Source organism: Mauremys reevesii, linkage group 4, assembly GCF_016161935.1.
Source record: "Mauremys reevesii isolate NIE-2019 linkage group 4, ASM1616193v1, whole genome shotgun sequence".
NCBI lineage: Eukaryota > Metazoa > Chordata > Testudines > Geoemydidae > Mauremys > Mauremys reevesii.
The window spans coordinates 102,624,960-102,645,771 of record NC_052626.1 but is presented as its reverse complement, the minus strand read 5'-3'; the positions used below and the strand labels follow the sequence as shown (position 1 = coordinate 102,645,771).

At 45.2% G+C, this 20,812-nt stretch overlaps 1 protein-coding gene across 1 annotated transcript in view; it reads left to right on the top strand.

Moving 5' to 3' along the window:
* Positions 1–1,180: 1,180 nt before the first annotated feature.
* Positions 1,181–20,812, top strand: part of SOX6 (SRY-box transcription factor 6) — a 501,080-nt gene continuing 481,448 nt past the window's right edge. The window contains exon 1 of the mRNA XM_039533636.1: positions 1,181–1,264. The gene's annotated coding sequence lies outside the window, so the exon portion shown is untranslated. The remainder of the gene's footprint in view (positions 1,265–20,812) is intronic.

The following is a 20,812-nucleotide window of genomic DNA, read 5'->3' as shown; positions in this document are numbered from 1 at the left end:
CCGGTACCGGCCCATGATTGGCCAAGGCGCAAAGCGTCCCGGTCCTCGCGGGTGGTGATGGTAGCGCCGTAATAGCCGGGTCCTGCTCAATAGCAACGCGCCGAGGTTGTCAGGAGCGGGTTCGAGTCCCGGCCCCGCCGGCGTAACAAACCTGCCATTTACTCTGTGCTAAACCCTTCGCCTCCCCTCGGCGGGTGAACACGGGCGCTTGTGAGGCTGCCTGGCCGCGCCCGCGCTTTGTATGGAATCGTGCTTGCCGCAGAGTCTGAGGCCGAGTGTTAAGGGAACCCAGCTCCCCTCTGCGCCGCCTATCTGATAAAAGCCAGGAGCTTCCTCCCCGCCCGCTCCGCTGCTGGTGTGACGAGAGCCCCCCACTGAGTTTGCTTTGACTCCCCCCCCCGCCGCCGCCTCCTGTGTGCAAGCCTAAAGTCTCCCAGGGCCTCCCATCTTGGGCCCAAAGCAGTGAGCCCTTGTCACAAAGCTGGCCGGCTTTTCCTGGGCCAGGGCGACCAGACAGCAAGTGTGAAAAATCAGGACAGGGAGTGGAGGGTAATAGGCACCTATATAAGACAAAGCCCCATCTGGTCACCCTAGCCTAGGCACTGAGGGCATAGCCACCTCCTGGGTACTATGGGCTTCCCCTCCTCAAGTAAGGTGGGCTGTGAAATAACAATACTTGGCCATTTTCCACGACTTTCCACTGGTAGGTGACAGGGCTCGGAGCCCTCCTGGGCTGGTGAGAGCAGAAGGAAAGAACTGGGCAAACTTGAGGGGACATGAGGTTGTGAGTAGCTTCTCCTGAATATGCAGCTGGGGACCAGATATGTGGTAAAAACAGTCCCATGTTCTGTTAGGCAGGGAATGTGCATGCTAATGTGAATTTCATTTATATTTGTGTGGTGGGTTTTTTTTAATGCAATTTTTATCTGATACTTCAATGGCTTGCCCTAGCAAGTGGTTATATCTGTACAGAGCCTAGTGCAATAGGACTTGAGCCCTGACTGGGTGCAGCTGTAAATGATAACGTGATTATCCACCCAAGAAAAGGCACTACCAGAAAAAATAAACAATTCACCACCATAGGAGGCTGCAATACTACTTTTCTGCCATTATGTGGTGCAGTGGAAGCCTATAAATCTACAGCCCATGCATGCCCTATCCCATAATTCTAAAAAGGTACCTTACATGAGGACCTAAGCAAGGATATTTTCTCATGAGACTCAAATTCAGAAGACCTAGGACCTTAGGGAACCATTTACCTAAAGTAAGTGAGTGCATTTGTCACTGGTGTATGTGCCTTCGTTTTCTCTTTTTTCTTTCTTTATATTTCACTTGGGGTTCCACAGTTTTGCTAAGTATCATACTCAGAGAGTAACAGTCATGCTTGGAAGCTGTTTGGGGTGAGGGCTATATTTTTGTTCTGTGTTTATATAGTGCCTTGCACAGTGGTGTCCAGCTTCAGAATTAGGGTTCGTATGCATCATAGTAATAGACATAGTAAATAATGCTTGTGGATCTCCCTCACACATACACACACATTTTCTCAGATTGCTAAGAGCTCATACACCATCATTAAGGAATGAAATTGCAAAATGTTGCAATTTATTGTTTATTTTTCTAAGAAAAGTACAAAGAAATGGGAAATATTGTTATATTCTAAAACTAACCCAAAGCGCAGATGAGCTTTCTTTTAAATTGTGGCTTGCTGTGATATGCAGTGCAGGTTTTTGTAAAATAGTAAGATCCACGTGGCTTATTGTATTGTTAGTTGTATAGGAACAGTGATGTCCTGGTAGTATTTTAATAATGGGCTCTCACAAATGACCTGCAATAAACTCAATCTAAGATGTGTGTACGTGCAGGAAGGCTGAGGAAAGGGATTTCTAAATTAAAGAGCCACAAGTCATCAGGACTGGATGGTATTCATCCAAGGCAGGGGTGGCCAACCTGTGGCTCCGGAGCCACATCTCTTCAGATGTTAATATGCGTCTCCTTGTATAGGCATCGACTCTGGGGCTGGAGCTACATGTGCCAACTTTCCAATGTGGCAGGGGATGCTCACTGCTCAACCCCTGGCTCTGTCACAGACTCTGCCCCCACTCCACCCCTTCCTGCCCCCTCCCCTCAGCCTGCAGTGCCTTCGTTCCTCCCCCCAGACTCTCCTGCACACCACAAAACAGCTGGTTGGGAGGTGTGGGGAGGGAGGGCTGCCTGTGGGCGGGAGGCGCTGGGGGGCGGGAAGCTCAGGGGGGGCTTCTGATGTATTACTGTGGCTCTTTGACAATGCACATTGGTAAATTCTGGCTCCTTCTCAGGCTCAGGTTGGCCATCCCTGATCCAAGGCTTCTGGAGTAACATAAGAATTAAGTGATTGATCCTCTAACAAAACTATGGACTTTTTTCATTAAAATCAGCTAGGAGTGAAGGATGGCAAATTTTGTACCTCTCTTTGTAGAGGTGTTTTAAGTAATTCTGGTATACCAGTGAGTCTTACGTCAGCACCAGGAAAGCTGGTAAATTATAATTAAAAACAGAATTATGAAATTCATGTTAGATGCATGTGATAGGGACGAAAGGCCATGTCAGTGTAAAGAAAAATTATGCTTCTCCAATCTGTTAGAATTCTTTGAGTGGGTAAACAAAATAGGAGGTAAAAACAGTCTGGATGACATTTGGACTTTCCAAAAGCCTTTCACAAGGTTGTTATGAGGCTGTTATGGAAACTGAGTAGTCATGAAGTGATGAGTAGAAGTTCAGTCATGGCATGGGGGAAAAAACTGTCCACAAGTCAAAAAGCAGAGTAAGAATATCTGGTTGGCTTTCAGCAGAGACAAAGGTTAATGGTGGGGTATTGGAATTGATGTTTAATGTATTTATTGATTATCCTGAAAAATAGATGAACAGTGAGGTGGCAAAATTATTTGATAACTTTCCCCTCAGACTTCTGTCCGAGTCTTTATATAGTGAGTTCTGCTCTCAGTGTGGGGAGCATGCCTTCTTTTCTAGTTGGAAAGAGCCCAGTGCATTGTGAGAACTACTGGAAATAAATTACACAGAATAATGACCTCAGTGAGGATTGTCTGTCTCTGCCAAGTTTTGAGTTTCAGACTTCAATTATATTTGTTATAGCTCTAGCCTCTGTTTTGAAAGAAGCGTGGCTACAGCTTTGTTTTAGCTGAGTTGAAAAATGTCTAAATAGATTTTTCTCAAACTTTGGGCAGATAAAAGCATAGAAAATTTCAGTTCTAAAGGTGAATGTTTTGGAAAGTTGTAAGTATGTGAAAGCAGGGGGCTATAATGGAAACTCTTCTGCAAGGTCTCCCTAGCTTTGAAGAATCTTGTATAGTATCTACAGCTTTTTGGTAGCTGACTATGTAGAAATGGCTTGATGTAGAGGAATGGGATTGGGAATCAGGATCTCCTGAATTATACTCCTGGCTGCACCATTGACTCATTATGTGGCCTTGGGTAAGTTATTTCACCTTTCTGCTTTAGCTGTAAAATTGGGATGATATATCTCTTTGCCTCAAGGCAGTGTTGAGGATTTATTGCACAGCACTGTGCACGTTGAAAGCACTATGGAAACACTAAATACAAAGTGTAGTGTAACTGGTCTGGATCAATTGTTAATATGCTAACAGATTAGCCCATATAATTCAGAGCATTTAGGAGCAACCTAAGTGGTTTAGGATTTTTAATTGTAACTCAGAAAATTCTGATCCTCAAAGTAGATATCCCTCTGGGAAAAGGGAATGTTAGCAGAACCTCTCTATAAGAAAGCTTAGCAGTATAGCCGGTCAATATTTTTAATTTGAAACATATTTATAGAGTAAAATAGCTATTTTTAAAAAAAGGAAATTTTAGCAGAAAATCTGTTTCTTTTGAAAATTTTCTGTTTTTTCTTGAACAATTTTGAAAAACCAAAACTCTTGAAATTTTCAGATTTTTTTTTAGCTGAAAATATTCTTTTCTGACCAGCTCAATTTAGCAGTGATCACGTCAGGCAACCTATAGCTATTACCACAAAGGAGAGTGGAAAATATACAATATATGAGTGGAAATGTGAGGAAGATCATTTTTAATTGAAATCTAATGTGCACAGGATATCTGTTCAGTGTCTCAGGCTATATATTTTAGTATTATGATGCCAACCAAAAATTCAGGTCTAGTCTCTTTCTGGATTTTTTTTTCTAGAGGAGAAGGAGGGGAAAAGGTAAGAGCAGTCAAAAAGACAGCTATAAAGGGAAAGAGCTGAGAAAGGAGCATCAGTTGAGAAAGGCAGTCAGAGCTGTTAACATTTAAAAAGCCCTTTCAAGGACTAAGAAAATAAAAGGTAGAAATGCCCTCCTCTTGAAATGGCTTTTATACTTCTGAACCTGTTATAAAAGCTTTTCTTAGAACACTTCCTCTCTAAAGACAAAATAGTTTTTATTGTAAACAAGACAGGAAGCACATCAATATAAAGAGTGCTGTCTTCATTACCTTTATTTCTGGACTAGCAGAACATCTTTTTATTTACAGTGCAAAGGAAAGAGGAATTGTTGCCCTAGTTTAAAGCCTGAAGGAAACAAAGACCTGAGAAGTGGTTATATCCTTGAACCTAGTAAGTTGCTGGCTTGCTGAAGCATAGGTACATGTTAGACTTTGTCTTTATTACTAAAAAGATGTTTTTTACATCATGATAGCTAACTCTGGACAGCTAGCTAAATGTAAAATCCTAATGGAGACAAGGCATGGGTAGTTTTTACTTCCATGTAGCTAGTGGTCAACCCTATGTCTCCTACTTGGATTTACCTCGACTAGATAGATACCTGGAGGTAAAAACTGCAGAGCTTTGTCTCTACTGGGATTTTACATTAAGTTGGATTGAGTGGGACACTTAATTCATTACTGCCCATGAGCTACGAATCTTTTGCCTCTGCTATAATATTACACTTTTGGTAAAAAACCTTTTTTTGCAGTGAAGATATGGCCCTATACGTCTACTTCTCTGGTTTCTATTAATTCCGTACTGTATGCAGCCAAGAGCACCAATAAACTTCTGACAAATGCAGTTATTTTAGTGTCAATCTAAGCAATGCCATGGAAGCATCAATATTATCAACATATATTGTATTCATGTAGAGAAGAAACCTCAGTAGTCCTTCTGTTTCATCAACTTGTAGTCAAATTGAGGAAAATCCATGTGGTGTGAGGAACAAAATACATATATAGGCAGCGCTGCTTTTATACCGTACGTGCTCCTAGGCACAGCATCTTCACTGCTCCCCTGCCTCTCCATATGGCCCTGCCTGGGGCCTCCCATCCTGCATCCCCCTGTGAGCCTGCCTGGAGCCCCCCTCCTGCATCCCCATGTGAGCCTGCCTGGAACCCTCCTCCCACATCCCCAAGTGGCCCTGTGACCCACCCACCCCAGCAGCCTGTGTGGCCTGCTCTGCCTCCTCCAAGAAGGCTGCTGTGACTTTTCACTTGAGGAATAAAAATGCACCCACCACCTGCCTGCTAGCTGTTTGCTGCCGCCACCCACCAGACTAGTTAGCCTCAGCTAGCTGAGGCTGTTCTGGCACCACAGCAGCCTCAGGTGGGCAAAAGCTGAAACTGCAGCACATTTTCTCCAGAAAAAGAAATTCTGCTTCCCTTGTACAAGAATTCTGCGCACGAGGCAAACGTCACCTAAGGGGAGGGACACAACGTGAGACACGTGGTGTGTGGGACTTCTTGGCAGGGTGCAGGACAGCTAAGGAGGCTCCCTCCCTCCTGAGAACTTCTGAGCAGTGCAGCTAGCAGCAGCAGGGCAGCAAAATACCCCAAAATACCGCAACTCACAACTGCTAACCTCCCCCCCCCCGCCAACTGACAGCTAAAAATACCCCAGTTGGGCTAGAAAATCTCTTAATTGTTATGTTTTTTCTTTTCTGCAGTGAAACACATCTGTTGCTTCAGAACCCATATCCAAAACCTTTAACTTGGGTTAAAGCAACTGGTAGATCCATTTATAGGACTAGTAACAGAGGAAACTACCAGAACCTTAGGATATGGATTAAGGAATTCTGAAAGACAAAAGACAAAGCCTAAAACCAACTGGTTGCTAGACTTGGAGATGCATAAGACATCATGAAGGCTTGAAGAACTAGAGGAGGAGCTCTAGGATCCACATCTTAAGGAACCAGATCTGTTAAATACGTTAGTATGTTGCCATAATTATCTAATTTTCCCTACTTTCCCCCACGCCTAGGAAGTCTACTTAGAGAACAGAACATGAGGCTGATAATCATTGTAGCCAGACGGTATATATTTTTGTGTTTTGTTATTTTTAAAAAAAGATTACTGTATATACTCGTTCATAAGCCGAATATTTTTGGTAAAAAAGTGATGCATCAAAGAGCAGAGGTCAGCTTATAAATGGGTCTACATCAAAATTTGATGATTTTAAACTCAATGGAATCATTGAATTGAATATCTAATACATTGTCGTTTTGTTTACCTGGAGTGTCTGCAGGCATGGAGCCCCTCAGCTCCCTGTGGCCGCAGTTCGCCGTTCCCAGCCAGTGGAGCTTTCCCATTGGCTGGGAATGGTGAACAGCAGCCACAGGGAGCTGAGGGGCTCCATGCCTGCAGACGCTCCAAGTAAACAAGACGTCCCAACCCGTCAGTGGCTTACCCTGACGGGCCGAGAGTCAAAGTTTTCCAACCCCTGAAATATAGGGTCGGCTTATGAAAGGGTCAGACCCAGTGTAGCAGAGACAAAAGTAAATACAATACAGTACTGTGTTAAAAGTAAACTACTAAAAAATAAAGAGAAAGTTTAAAAAAAAAAGATTTGACAAGATAAGGAAACTGTGCTTGTTTCATTTAAATTAAGATGGTTAAAAACAGCATTTTTGTTCTGCATAGTACAGCTTCAAAGCTGTATTAAGTCAATGTTCAGTTGTAAACTTTTTAAAGAACAACCATAACGCTTTGTTCAGAGTTATGAACGTTTCAGAGTTACGAACAACCTCCATTTCCGAGGTATTCGTAACTCTGAGATTCTACTGTATTGAAATTCCCCAACTGAATGTTTGTTTAATGTAACTTTTGCATATAATATATAAAATTGTTCAATTTAAGTATTTGAACACTTCAAAAAATATTTAAAGGAGAACAATCTGGTGGCTCAGTGTATTTTGACAGTAGAATAAAAACACCTCCTTTGTCTTGCTAGCCAAGACTTTGCTCATGCTTCTCTTCTGTTACTCTGGTTGCCTTTTTTTAAGAACACTGGAACTTTTCATAGGCCAATCTGGGACGATGAATCCACTCGTGATCCCTTGCAGCTTCCTGAAAAGATACTTGAATATGACTGAAAAGATAAGATGATGGAAGGATGTAATGTTATGAAAATTTGGCATTTTGTGACTTGAGCTTCACAGCAGGTCACTCTTAGGGTATGTCTACACTACAAAATTAGGTCAAATTTATAGAAGTCTTTTTTTAGAAATTGTTTTTATACAGTCAATTGTGTGTGTCCCCACACAAAATGCTCTAAGTGTATTAAGTCGGTGGACTGCGTCCACCATACCGAGGCTAGTGTCAACTTCTAGAGCGTTGCACTGTGGGTAGCTGTGGTAGCGTTGCACTGTGGGTAGCGTTGCATTGTGGCTGGTGTCAACTTCCGGAGCGTTGCACTGTGGGTATCTATCCCACAGTTCCTGCAGTCTCCGCTGCCCATTGGAATTCTGGGTTGAGATCCCAATGCCTGATGGGGCAAAAACAGTGTTGCGGGTGGTTCTCGGTACATGTGATCAGGCCCCCCTTTCCCTCCCTCCCTCCCTCTGTGAAAGCAATGGCAGACAATCGTTTTGTGCCTTTTTTCCTGGGTTACCTGTGCAGACGCCATACCACAGCAAGCATGGAGCCCGCTCAGCTCACTGTCACCGTATGTCTCCTGGGTGCTGGCAGACATGGGACTGCATTGTTACACAGCAGCAGCTCATTGCCTTTTGGCAGCAGACTGTGCATTACTACTGGTAGCCATCATCGTCATACTCTTGGATGCTCTTTTAGCCGACCTCGGTGAAGTTGGTCAGGGGCACCTGGGCAGAAATGGGAGTGACTCAGCCAGGTCATTCCCTTTTTAAGTTTCGTCTCCTGGAGACTCAGTCCTGCCTGCAGTCGTACTGCACTGTCTTCTGGTGAGCAGCCAGGAGATGACGATGGCTAGCAGTCGTATTGCACCGTCTTCTGGCGAGCACCCAGGAGATGACGATGGCTAGCAGTCGTACTGCACCGTCTGCTGCCAGCCTAAGATGTATAAGATAGATGGAGTGGATCAAAACAAGAAATAGATCAGATTTGTTTTGTATTCATTTGCTCCCTCTCTCCCTCCCTCCCTCCATGAAATCAACGGCCTGCTAAACCCAGGGTTTTGAGTTCAATCCTTGAGGGGGCCATTCTGTGTGACAGTTGTTTGTGTTTCTCCTTGATGCAAAACCACCCCTTTGTTGATTTTAATTCCATGTAAGCCATGTCATCAGTCGCCCCTCCCTCCGTCAGAGCAACAGCAGACAATCGTTTCACTCCTTTTTTCAGCGCCGAGGTCATAGCACTGGGAACATGGAGCCTGCTCAGATCACTGTGGCAATTATGAGCACTGTAAACACCACGTGCATTATTCTGCAGTATATGCAGAACCAGAACCTGCAAAAGCAAAACCAGGCGAGGAGGTGACGGCAGCGTGATGAGGACATGGACATAGACTTATCACAAATTACGGGCCTCGGCAATGTGCACATCATGGTGTTAATTGGGCAGGTTCATGCCATGGAATGCCAGTTCCGGGCCCAGGAAACAAGCACAGACTAGTGGGACCACATAGTGTTGGAGGTCTGAGACGATTCCCAGTGGCTGCGAAACTTTTGCATGCGTAAGGGCACTTTCATGGAACTTTTGACTTGCTTTCCCCTGCCCTGAAGCACCAGAATACCAAGATGAGAGCAGCCCTCACAGTTGAGAAGCGAGTGGTGATAGCCCTGTGGAAGCTTGCAACGCCTGGTCAGTCGGGCATCAGTTTGGAGTGGGCAAATCTACTGTGGGGGCTGCTGTGATGCAAGTAGCCAACACAATCAAAGAGCTGCTGATATCAAGGATAGTGACTCTGGGAAATGTGCAGGTCATAGTGGATGGCTTTGCTGCAATGGGATTCCCTAACTGTGGTGGGGCAATAGATGGAACCCATATCCCTATCTTGGCACCGGAGCACCAAGCCAGCGAGTACATAAACCGAAAGGGGTACTGTTCAATGCTGCTGCAATCACTGGTGGATCACAAGGGACGTTTCACCAACATCAAAGTGGAAAGGTACATGATGCTCGAATCTTCAGGAACTCTGGTCTGTTTCAAAAGCTGCAGGAAGGAACTTTCTTCCCAGACCAGAAAATAACCATTGGGGATGTTGAAATGCCTATAGTTATCCTTGGGGACCCAGCCTACCCTTAATGCCATGGCTCATGAAGCCATACACAGGCAGCCTGGACAGCAGTCAGGAGCTGTTCAACTATAGGCTGAGCAAGTGCAGAATGGTGGTAAAATGTGCATTTGGACGTTTAAAAGCTCGCTGGTGCAGTTTACTGACTCGGATAGACCTCAGTGAAACCAATATTCCCATTGTTATTACTGTTTGCTGTGTGCTCCACAATATCTGTGAGAGTAAGGGGGAGACATTTATGGCGGGGTGGGAGGTTGAGGCAAATTGCCTGGCCGCTGATTACGCACATCCAGACACCAGGGTTGTTAGAAGAGTACAGGATGGCGTGGTGCGTATCAAAGAAGCTTTGAAAACCAGTTTCATGACTGGCCAGGCTACGGTGTGAAAGTTCTGTTTGTTTCTCCTTGATGAACCCCCCTGCCCTTACTTCCCTGTAAGCTAACCACCTTCCCCTCCCCCCTTCAATCACCGCTCTCAGAGGCAATAAAGTCATTGTTGCTTCACATTCATGCATTCTTTATTAATTCATCACACAAATAGGGGGATAACTGCCAAGGTAGCCCAGGAGGAGTGGGGGAGGAGAGAAGGACAAGGCCACACTGCACTTTAAAACTTAAAAACTTTAAAACTTATTGAAGGCCAGCCTTCTGTTGCTTGGGCAATCCTCTGGGGTGGAGTGGCTGGGTGGCGAGATGCCCCCACACCACGTTCTTGGGCGTCTAGGTGAGGAGGCTATGGAACTTGGGGAGGAGAGCAGTTGGTTACACAGGAGCTGTAGCGGTGGTCTGTGCTCCTGCTGCCTTTCCTGAGCCTCAACCATACACTGGAGCATATGAGTTTGAGCCTCTAGCAGCCTGAGCATTGACTCCTGCCTTCTGTCAGCAAGCTGACGCCACCTATCTTCTTCAGCCCGCCACTTAGTCTCTTCAGCCCACCACCTCGCCTCGCGTTCATATTGTGCTTTCCTGCACTCTGACATTGTCTGCCTCCACGCATTCTGCTGTGCTCTGTCAGTGTGGGAGGACAGCATGAGCTCAGAGAACATTTCATCCCAAGTGCGTTTTTTTCGCCATCTAATCTTTGCTAGCCTCTGGGAAAGAGAAACATATGCAGCTGGTGGAGGAAAAAAAAGGGAGAGTGGTAGTTAAAAAGCACATTTTATAGAACAATGGGTACACTCTTTCATGGTAAACCTTGCTGTTAACATTACATAGCACAGGTGCTTTCGTTACAAGGTCGCATTTTGCCTCTTATTGAGGGCCTGCTGGTTTGGTGTGAGAGATCACTCATGCAGGGCTGGGCAACAGAATTTGGCTTTCAGGCAGCCATGGTAAGCCAGAGTCTTTTGGCTTCTTTAATCTTCATAACATGTGGGAATGGTTTCAAACAGCAGCGCCCTCATTTCCCATATCTAGTGGCTGTTAGGTTGGCCATTTAAAATGGGTTGGCAATTTAAAAGGAGAGGCTGCAGTTTCTGGGTTAATGTGCAGCACAAACCCAATTAACCCTACTGTGGAGGACGGAATAAGGCTGCCCTCCCCAGAAACCTTTTGCAAAGGCTTCGGGAGTACATCCAGGAGAGCTTTACGGAGATGTCCCTGGAGGATTTCTGCTCCATCCCCAGACACATTAACAGACTTTTCCAGTAGCTGTACTGGGAAAATTAATCATTAAACACACTTGCTTTTAAACCATGTCTAATATTTACAAAGGTACACTCACCAGAGGTCCCTTCTCCGCCTTCAGGGTCCGGGAGCCTGCCTTGGGTGGGTTCGGGGGTTACTGGCTCCAGGTCCAGGGTGCGAAACAGATCCTGGCTGTTGGGGAAACCAGTTTCTCCACTTGCTTGCTATGAGCTATCTTCAACCTCCTCATTATCATCTTCCTCGTCCCCAAAACCTGCTTCCATGTTGCATCTTACTCCATTGGCAGAGTCAAAGCACAGGGTTGGGGTGCTGGTGGCTGCACCCCCTAGAATGGCATGCAGTTCATCACAGAAGCGGCATGTTGGGCCGTGACCCGGAGCGGCCGTTTGCCTTTCTGGTTTTTTGGTAGGCTTGCCTGAGCTCCTTCAGTTTCACACGGCACTGCTGTGAGTCCCTGTCATAGCCTCTGTCCTTCATGCCCTTGGAGATTTTTTCAAATGTTTTGGCATTTCATTTACTGGAACAGAGTTCTGATAGCACGGATTCATCTCTCCATACAGCAATCAGATCCTGTACCTCCCATTCAGTCCATGCTGGAGCTCTTTTGTGATTCTGGGATTCCATCATGGTCACCTCTGCTGATGAGATCTGCACTCACCTGCACCTTGCCACGCTGGCCAAACAGGAAATGAGATTCAAAAGTTCACAGGCCTTTTCCTGTCTACCTGGCCAGTGCATCTGAGTTGAGAGCGCTGTCCAGAGTGGTCACAATGGATCACTCTGAGACAGCTCCTGGAAGCCAATATCATCGAATTGCGTCCACACTACCCCAAATTTGACCCTGCAAGGCCGATTTCAGTGCTAATCCCCTTGTTGGAGGTGGAGTAAAGAAATCAATTTTAAGAGCCCTTTAAGTTGAAAAAAGGGCTTCGTTGTGTGGACGGGTGCAGGGTTAAATCGAGGTACCGCTGCTAAATTTGACCTAAAATCGTAGCGTAGACCAGGCCTTAAGCTAACAGATATTATACAGAAGACAAGCATTTGTTGATGATGCCTAGAATTGTCAGTAGATGACATCCTTTCCTAATAAAGCATGCAAACTTAATTTGGCATGGGTCGTGACTAAGATGATCTTCTTGCAGAAATGTCATTTGCTGAATTTCTGGGTATTAGTCTAAACCTATATTTGGTTGTTCAAAAACTGTTCAAAACTGGTATCTCACCCTGTGAGAAGGCATAATGCTACTCTGACAGATGGGGAGAGAACCAATGTATGCATCAAGGGGTTAGATTTTTCTCCGGTATTGTTGAAATACCGGTACAGGCAAAGCTTCTGTATCTGAGGCACACATGTTTTTTGGCAACGACCAAAGTTCCTGCTAAATATTTTGGCACAGTACTCACGGTGGCTTCCATGAGGTTTCCACATTATGGGAGCCCATATATAATTTCTGCTAACCAGGGCCCTATGAATATCAACAGAACAGGGAATATATTTTGCAAATTGTTCTTTCTTAATAATAGATTAAAAACTCTTAAAATGCAATCATAGCTTTCATGGACTATGACTCTTTTTATTAGTTAATGGTTGGTTTATCCTGGTCTGAGAGCAATAGAAAGTGTGGTTTGGCAATCAACCCAAACTGCCTATGTCACAGTTTAAAACATCATTCCATTTGTTTCTAATATTTTAATACTTTTTATTTAAAATAAATTCTGGATTCCACTCACACTTTAGTACTTCATCAAGAAATTAAGTTGCTGTGTGATCCTATGTATGAATTAATGGACTAATATTAACTCAAGGGCATTCCTTTCTTTTGCTGAAGGTAATTCTGCATGGTTTATTTCAGTTTATTTACTTTTTTTCCTCCAGAATTACTGTAAAAGTTTTCTATTTCATCCATTACAGCACAGTGTTTTTCACTTTTGAGTAACTGCATCAACATGAATCCTTTATAAGGACCTTAAAAACAAACTTTGCCAAGTCTCAGAATACAGAAGCTAATTCACATCCCAATACTCAGCTGCCTCATGAATAAAGGAGAGTCTGTGCCTGACACTTTGAAGCTGTAGCTGTTAAACCATACAGAATATTTACCTCAATAAATCATTATAAGAAACTAAGGTACAATTATACCCACAGAGAAATAGAATTCAAAACACTGATTTATGTGGTTCAGTGCCTGTTCCCTTTTCCATCATGTTTTGAATTTTATGCATGTTTGTCATCTTTGGCTGTTTCCATGTATCTTTAAACTAATGAGTCCTGCTTTTTTAACATTCCTCATTAGGTTTGTTATTTTACTTTGACATACAGACATGATTTGCACAGTGTACAAAGTTTTGCATTTAAAATTATCTCATTTCTTATGATATAAACCAAAAATAGAAAATGAGACTAATTTGTTTAGGCTAATAAAGAGCCCACTCTGCTTAATTTGTGACCATTCAGGGTGAAATTCCATATTAGTTAAGGCTTTTATTTGGCTCCTAGTTGCGGGATCTGGGGAAAGAGTACAACAAACAAGGAACAGGAACACTTAAGAAAGTGGCCACTATTCTAGAGTGTTAAAGAGACAGAAGCAATATAAAATGTCATTTGACTGGTGGTGGAATTCCCTCCTCCCCCGAATGGGGAAAATAAAGCTAAAAGAAAGAAACAAAACAAAATAAAAACCCATGGCCATATGAAAGAATGGCACTGAAACTGATAAATGGCAGCAGGAAGGTAAATACATACGGCAAAAGGAGTCTGAAATCAGCCACAGAATCTATGAGGCCACCCACGCCTTGAAGAGGATGAATGGATATGTGGTGCTGTGCTGCAGAGCAAGAGGGTGGAGAGTGATTTAATAACTAGTAAATGTTCCTTAATAAACTTAAAAAAATAAAAGTTTTAAATAGAAATATATTTAGAGTCTCTTTTCTTCTCTTGGCTCTCTGAACTATTTATTTATTTATTTTGACTGGTATTATGGTAGCACCTAGAAGCCCCAAACAGGTTTGGTGCCCCTTGGTGTTAGGTGTTATACAAACACATAATAAGTGTATCAAAAAACTATGCTTTTACCTTTCTGCTAATGCTCAGCCCTAACATTCAAATGGATTTATGGAAGGGAGATGTATCATAGTAGCACTCACTAATACTGCAGTGGTTTAGGTTGTGGTAGCACTTTGATTATCATCCCTTATTACTGTAGTTGGAGCCGGTTTAAATCCACATTTAAATTACTTTTGAACTGAATCTTAGGCCTGGTCTACACTAGGACTTTAATTCGAATTTATCAGCGTTAATTCGAACTAACCGCTCAACCGTCCACACCAGGAAGCCATTTAATTCGAACTAGAGGGCTCTTTAGTTCGAATTTGGTACTCCACCCCGGCAGGTGGAGTAACGCTAAATTCGCACTTGCTAGCTCGAATTAGGCTTGGTGTGGATGCTAATCGAACTTAGCAGCTCCGGGAGCTATCCCACAGTGCACCACTCTGTTGACGCTCTGGACAGCAGTCCGAGCTTGGATTCTCTGGCCAGCCACACAGGAAATGACCCGCGAAAATTTGAATTCATTTTCCTGTCTGGGCGGTTTGAATCTGACGTTCTGGTTGCACATCGGGGCGAGCTCCGCAGCACCTGCAACGATGCAGAGCTCTCCAGCAGAGGAGTCCGGGCAATCCCAGAATAGAAAGAGGTCCCCAGCATGGAGTGACCGGGAAGTCCAGGATCTGATCGCTGTGTGGGGCGAGGAGTCTGTGCTCTCGGAGCTGCGCTCCAACAAGCGGAACGCGAAGACGTTCGAGAAGGTTTCTAAAGCCATGAAAGACAAAGGATACAGCCGGGATGCGATGCAGTGCCGCGTGAAAGTGAAGGACCTAAGACAAGGGTATCAAAAAGTCAGAGCGGCAAACGGACGCTCCGGAGCCCAGCCCCAGACATGCCGCTTCTACGAGGCACTGCATGCCATTCTAGGTGGCTCTGCCACCAGTGCCCCACCAGTGACGGTGGACTCCGAGGACGGAATAGTGTACCGGGACAGTTCCTCCCTGTTCGCCGATGGGGAAGATGAGGAAGGGTCTTTAGAGGACGGCGCAGGCGACATCGAACCCACTCCCGCTTTCCCTGACAGCCAGGATCTCTTCATCACCCTCACAGAGATCCCCTACCAACCGTCCCGCCCGTTAACCAGGACTCGGAATCAGGGAAGGATCAGGCGGTAAGTGCAACACACGTATAAACATTTATTTTTTATAACATTGTTATAGAAAAATAGAAACAGTATTTACAAAATTCTAAATATTAAACTATAATATATATTAAATTATATGAAGAGAAGGTCCACACAAATGGACTTTAAAAAATTCTAAATATTTACAATTTAAAACATTCTAAATATTAAACTATAATATATATTAAACTATATAAAGAGAAGGTCCACACAAATGGGGATAGAAAAATAGTCCTCTAGCGACATTTCTACGAAGGTGTCATTCAGTTCCTCGCAAAGCCTCCGCATGAGGTTCGTCGGAAGAGGTCGCTTGTTGGGCGCTCCGTGGAAGCAGACTCTTCCACGCCAGGACATCCGAATATAGAGTGGAACCATCGCCTCTACTAGCATTGCTGCATATGGTCCTGGTCTGTGCAGTGCGTCCCGTAACATGCGGTCTTTCTGGGCACGAGTGACCCGCCTCAGGGTGATCTCGGTCTGCAAATACTGCATCTAAGTAGGGCAATTAGTGTAGTGTTACTATTGTTAATGGTTTACAATTAGGTTGCATAACAATGACCCTCGCCTAACAGCCACGTGCGAGAGGCCACAGAGAACAAGCATGCATTGATCGTTCCCGTGCGCTGGCGGGAGGGGCTGCAAAAGGCTTATCCTTTCTGCTTTGCACATTGCCTTTAGCAGGAGAGCACAGCTAACCAGTAACTGATAAGCAGTATGTACTGTAAGGCTTACCAGGACTTTGTGCAAGAGGGATGCAGCTATCTTTCCTCGCTTGTGCGCTCTCCAGTGCAATGGCGCCGCCAATGAGAGCGTATTCCGAAATCTCGGACTAGTTCTGAGATCTCCTGAGACTTGGTTCCCTCTTTGGTCTTGTTCACTGAAACTGACTAGACTGTGTTTACTGTTGGCAAACATGTATGTGTTCAAGGAAATCACCTACTTTTTCACATCACACAGCTTCGGCTCCTTCCCGGACTGCCCCGCCATCCCCCTCGCAGAGGCTGGCTCGGATTAGACGCCGAAAGAAAAAGACAAGGGACGACATGTTCCAGGAACTGATGGCCAGCTCCAGAGCGGAGGCGGCAGAGCAGAGACAGTCGAGGGAGAGCCTGTGTCAGCAGCATCGCACACACCTGGAACGGGAGGATAGGTGGCGGCAGGAAGACCAGCAGGCGACTCAAACGCTGCTTGGTCTAATGAGGGAGCAAACGGAGACGCTCCGGCGCCTTGTAGATGTTCTGCAAGACCGCAGTCAGGAGGAGAGAGCCCCCCTGCAGTGCATCTGCAACCGCCCCCACCGCCAAGAAGTCCTGTCCCCCCCTCACCCAAAGTGACAAGACGGAGGGGCGGTAGGGGCCGTGAGAACTGTCCCTGCACCGCAGCACACCGATAATGTTAGAGACAACTGTCGCGCTGTAAATTTGTACAAGCTCTTTCTTTACAGCATCAACCAGTCCCAACTCCAAGTTCAAACCCCACTGTGTATTACATTATTAAAAGCGGTTTGGTGTTACTGACTGTTTCCGTCACGTTTCTGGTGTCAGAAGACTTTCTGTTGTTCTGTGGGGGGGGGGGGAATTGTAATGTCACTGCATAGCCCACAGTGCCATGCTACAGACTTGGCTGCAGGGTCAACTGCAGGGCACACACAGACTGCAGTCACTAGGCACCAGGGACAGTCTGTGTGGTGTATGCTGCCCCGGTCTTTCCTTGATGTGTATGCTTGTGCAGGGTCCTGGTGCCTGACATCCCGAATGTAAAGGCAGGCTTCCTTCACATGCATTTGGACCGTAGTCACGATCCTCCCGGTGCCCCGAGCCCCAAAAAGAGACCTCATCCAGGGGCAGATACTCACCCTTCCCCACACCCCTCACCCTTCCAACGCCCAAACCCACAGCCGTCATGGTAACCCCTATCCAAGGACGGCACCCCTCGCCCCTTCCTGCAAACCCACCCATCAGTGCACACCTTAACCAGCACAGAATGCTTCCATGTTTCAACGAATAAACAGAAATGCAAAGTCAACGAAAGATTTATTATTAATTACTAAAACATGTCCTTAGTTTTAAAACGTCCGTGGGAAGTGGGAAAACTTGGTTTATGATCAGGCTCTCTTAAAATCAAGTGGACAGTCACAGGTTACCCTGCTCTGCGAGGAAACTCGCTTTCAAAGCCTCCCTGATGCATATCGCTTCCCGCTGGGATATTCTCTCAGCACGGGTGTCTGGCTGATCGTAAACAGCAGCCAGGCGATTTGCCTCAACCTCCCAAGCGGCCAAAAGGTCTCGCCCTTGCTCTCACAGAGATTGTGGAGCACACAGCAAGCAGCAATAACTACGGGATATTCTTTCGCTGATGTCCGAGCGAGTCAGTAAGGTCCGCCATCTCCCTTGAGACGTCCGAAGCACACTCCACCACCATTCTGCACTTGCTCAGCCGGTAGTTGAAGAGTTCCTTTTCAGTGTCCAAGGCGCCTGTATAGGGCTTCATGAGCCAGGGCATTAGCGGGTAGGCCGGGTCCCCGAGGATCACTGTAGGCATCTGCACATCCCCAACCGTTATTTTGTGGTCCGGGAAGAAAGTGCCTGCCTGGAGGCGTCTAAACAGACCAGAGTTCCTGAACACACGCGCGTCATGAACCTTGCCCGCCCACCCGACGTTGATGTTGGTAAAACGTCCCCTATGGTCCACCACAGCTTGCAGCACCATTGAAAAGTAGCCCTTTCGGTTAATGTACTCACTGGCCTGGTGGGCTGGTGCCAGGATAGGGATGTGAGTCCCATCTATAGCCCCACCGCAGTTTGGGAATCCCATCGCGGCGAAGCCATCTATGATGGCCTGGACATTTCCGACAGTCACTACCTTTGAGCAGTTGCTCAACGATTGCGTGGGCTACTTGAATGACAGCAATCCCCACGGTAGATTTGCCCACGCCAAAGTGGTTCGCTACTGACCGGTAGCTGTCTGGCGTGGCAAGTTTCCAGAGGGCTATGGCCACTCGCTTCTGCACAGTCAGGGCTGCTCGCATCCTTGTGTCCTGGCGCTTCAGGGCAGGGGACAGCAAGTCACACAGTTCAAGGAAAGTGCCCTTACGCATCCTGAAGTTTCGCAGCCACTCTGTGTCATCCCAGACCTGCAGCACTATGCGGTCCCACCAGTCTGTGCTTGTTTCCCGGGCCCAGAATCGCCGTTCCACACCATGAACTTGACCCATTGCCACCATGATCTCCACTGCCCGGCGTACCCTGCTTTGTGAGAGGTCTGCGCCACTCTCCTCACCGTGCTGCCGGAGCCTCCTCGCCCGGTTTCTCAGCATCTGACTGTGGAAGAGGTGGACGATAATGTGCGAGGAGTTGACAACGGCCATAAGTGCAGCGATGATCGCAGCGGGCTCCATGCTCGCAGTGCTGTGGCGTCCACGCTGTAACCGACCAGAGAAGGGCGCGAACAGATTTCCCGGCGCTTTCAAGGAAGACAGGGAGGCGGGATTGACGGTTCAATGACGACATTTTCCCCCAGCATGCATTGGGGAAATCCCACAATTCAAATGGGCAGCGGGAGTGCGGGAACTGTGGGATAGGTTCCCACAGTGCACCGCTTCCAAAGTCGAAGCTGGCCCCGTGAATGTGGACTAAGAAGTTCGAATTTGTGTATTTAGTATGGATACACAAATTCGACTTATTAAGGTCGAATCCACAAATTCGACTTAAGTAGATTCGAAATAGTCCTGTAGTGTAGACAAGCCCTTAGTATGGAAGCTTTTAGCTCATGGATGAGATTTTTTTCACTAAATACAAATAAATTTAATTACATTTTGAAATAGATACATTTGTAAATTACACTTTTGGTCATTTCACACTTTTTTTCCATCTGAGATTTAGCAAAATCATCAAGTTAATATCTGTACCAAATTTTCAAAAGGCCCTCAATTTGACCTCCGACCATGTGCACAAAAAACAGTGCACAGAATTATTTGCTTGCAGTTTTGCATGCACTATAATTTGTGTGAACAGATCAAATTTGCACTTACCACCTGCATGTGAATGCGTTTACCCATATAAATCCTCTTGTTGCATTTAAATTATTATTTGTATGAGGAAACAATAATAAAGAGAATTCCACATGCAAACAATTGGAAGTCACATTTAGGAACCTGTGGCCTGTTAAGTCCCATTGCTCAGTGTTCTGGGAACCTGTATCACATTACTTTACAATCTGATTAGTATTTAATATGTTTTTGTGCCATTGTCTACATTATAATGATTTTTTGTGCTTAGACACCAAGGTAGTAGGGTCCTTAGAAATATGTATGTTAGATAAGATTTAATAATCCATAAATATTGCCAAATAACATTTTATGCCAACTTTTGTCTTCATGTAATGAAAGAATTCATGTGCTATCACACAAAAGGGCATGGTTTAAAGATGTGGAAGCAGAAACTCATGACGACTTAGCCCCAGAAAAGTGAGAGATACTTAAGTTCATTATCAAGTTTATTTTTCATGGACTCTATATAGATCATAGAATCATAGAATCATAGAATTCAAGATCAGAAGGGACCATTATGATCATCTAGTCTGACCTCCTGCTAGATGCAGGCCACATAAGCCGATCCACCCACTCCTTTAGCAAGCGACCCCTGCCCCATGCTTCGGAGGAAGGCGAAAAACCTCCAGGGCCACTGCCAATCTTCCCTGGAGGAAAATTCCTTCCCGACCCCAAATATGGCGGTCAGCTGAACCCCGAGCATGCGGGCAAGACTCTCCAGCCATACCCTCTGGAAAAAGGTTATATCATATCATTGACCCATTGTACTATTTACCAGTGTGGCACTTAATTGACCTATTGACTAAGCCCGTTATCCTATCATACCATCTCCTCCATAAACTTATCTAGCTTAATCTTAAAGTCATAGAGGTCCTTCGCCCCCACTGTTTCCCTCGGTAGGCTGTTCCAGTATTGCACTCCCCTGATGGTTAGAAACCTTCGTCTAATTTCAAGCCTGAATTTCCTGACTGACAATTTATATCTGTTTGTCCTCGTGTCCACATTAGCACTGAGCTGAAATAATTCCTCTCCTTCCCTGGTATTTATCCCTCTGATATATTTAAAGAGTGCAATCATATCTCCTCTTATCCTTCTTTTGGTTAAGGAAAACAAACCGAGCTCCTCAAGTCTCCTTTCATACGACAGGCCTTCCATTCCTCGGATCATTCTAGTGGCCCTTCTTTGTACCCGTTCCAGTTTGAATTCATCCTTCTTAAACATAGGAGACCTGCTGAACTCTGTAAAATAAGACTCATAGAATACATAAATATTTGTTTTTTTACTGTGCTTAGCACAATGCAGCCCAGATGCATGACTGGCACTTTAGGCACTATTGTAATACAATTAACATGTAATAATGTCATCAAAATTTAAATATTTTCAGAAAGTAAAATTTCAGACAATTTTATTGTCCAACATTAAATTA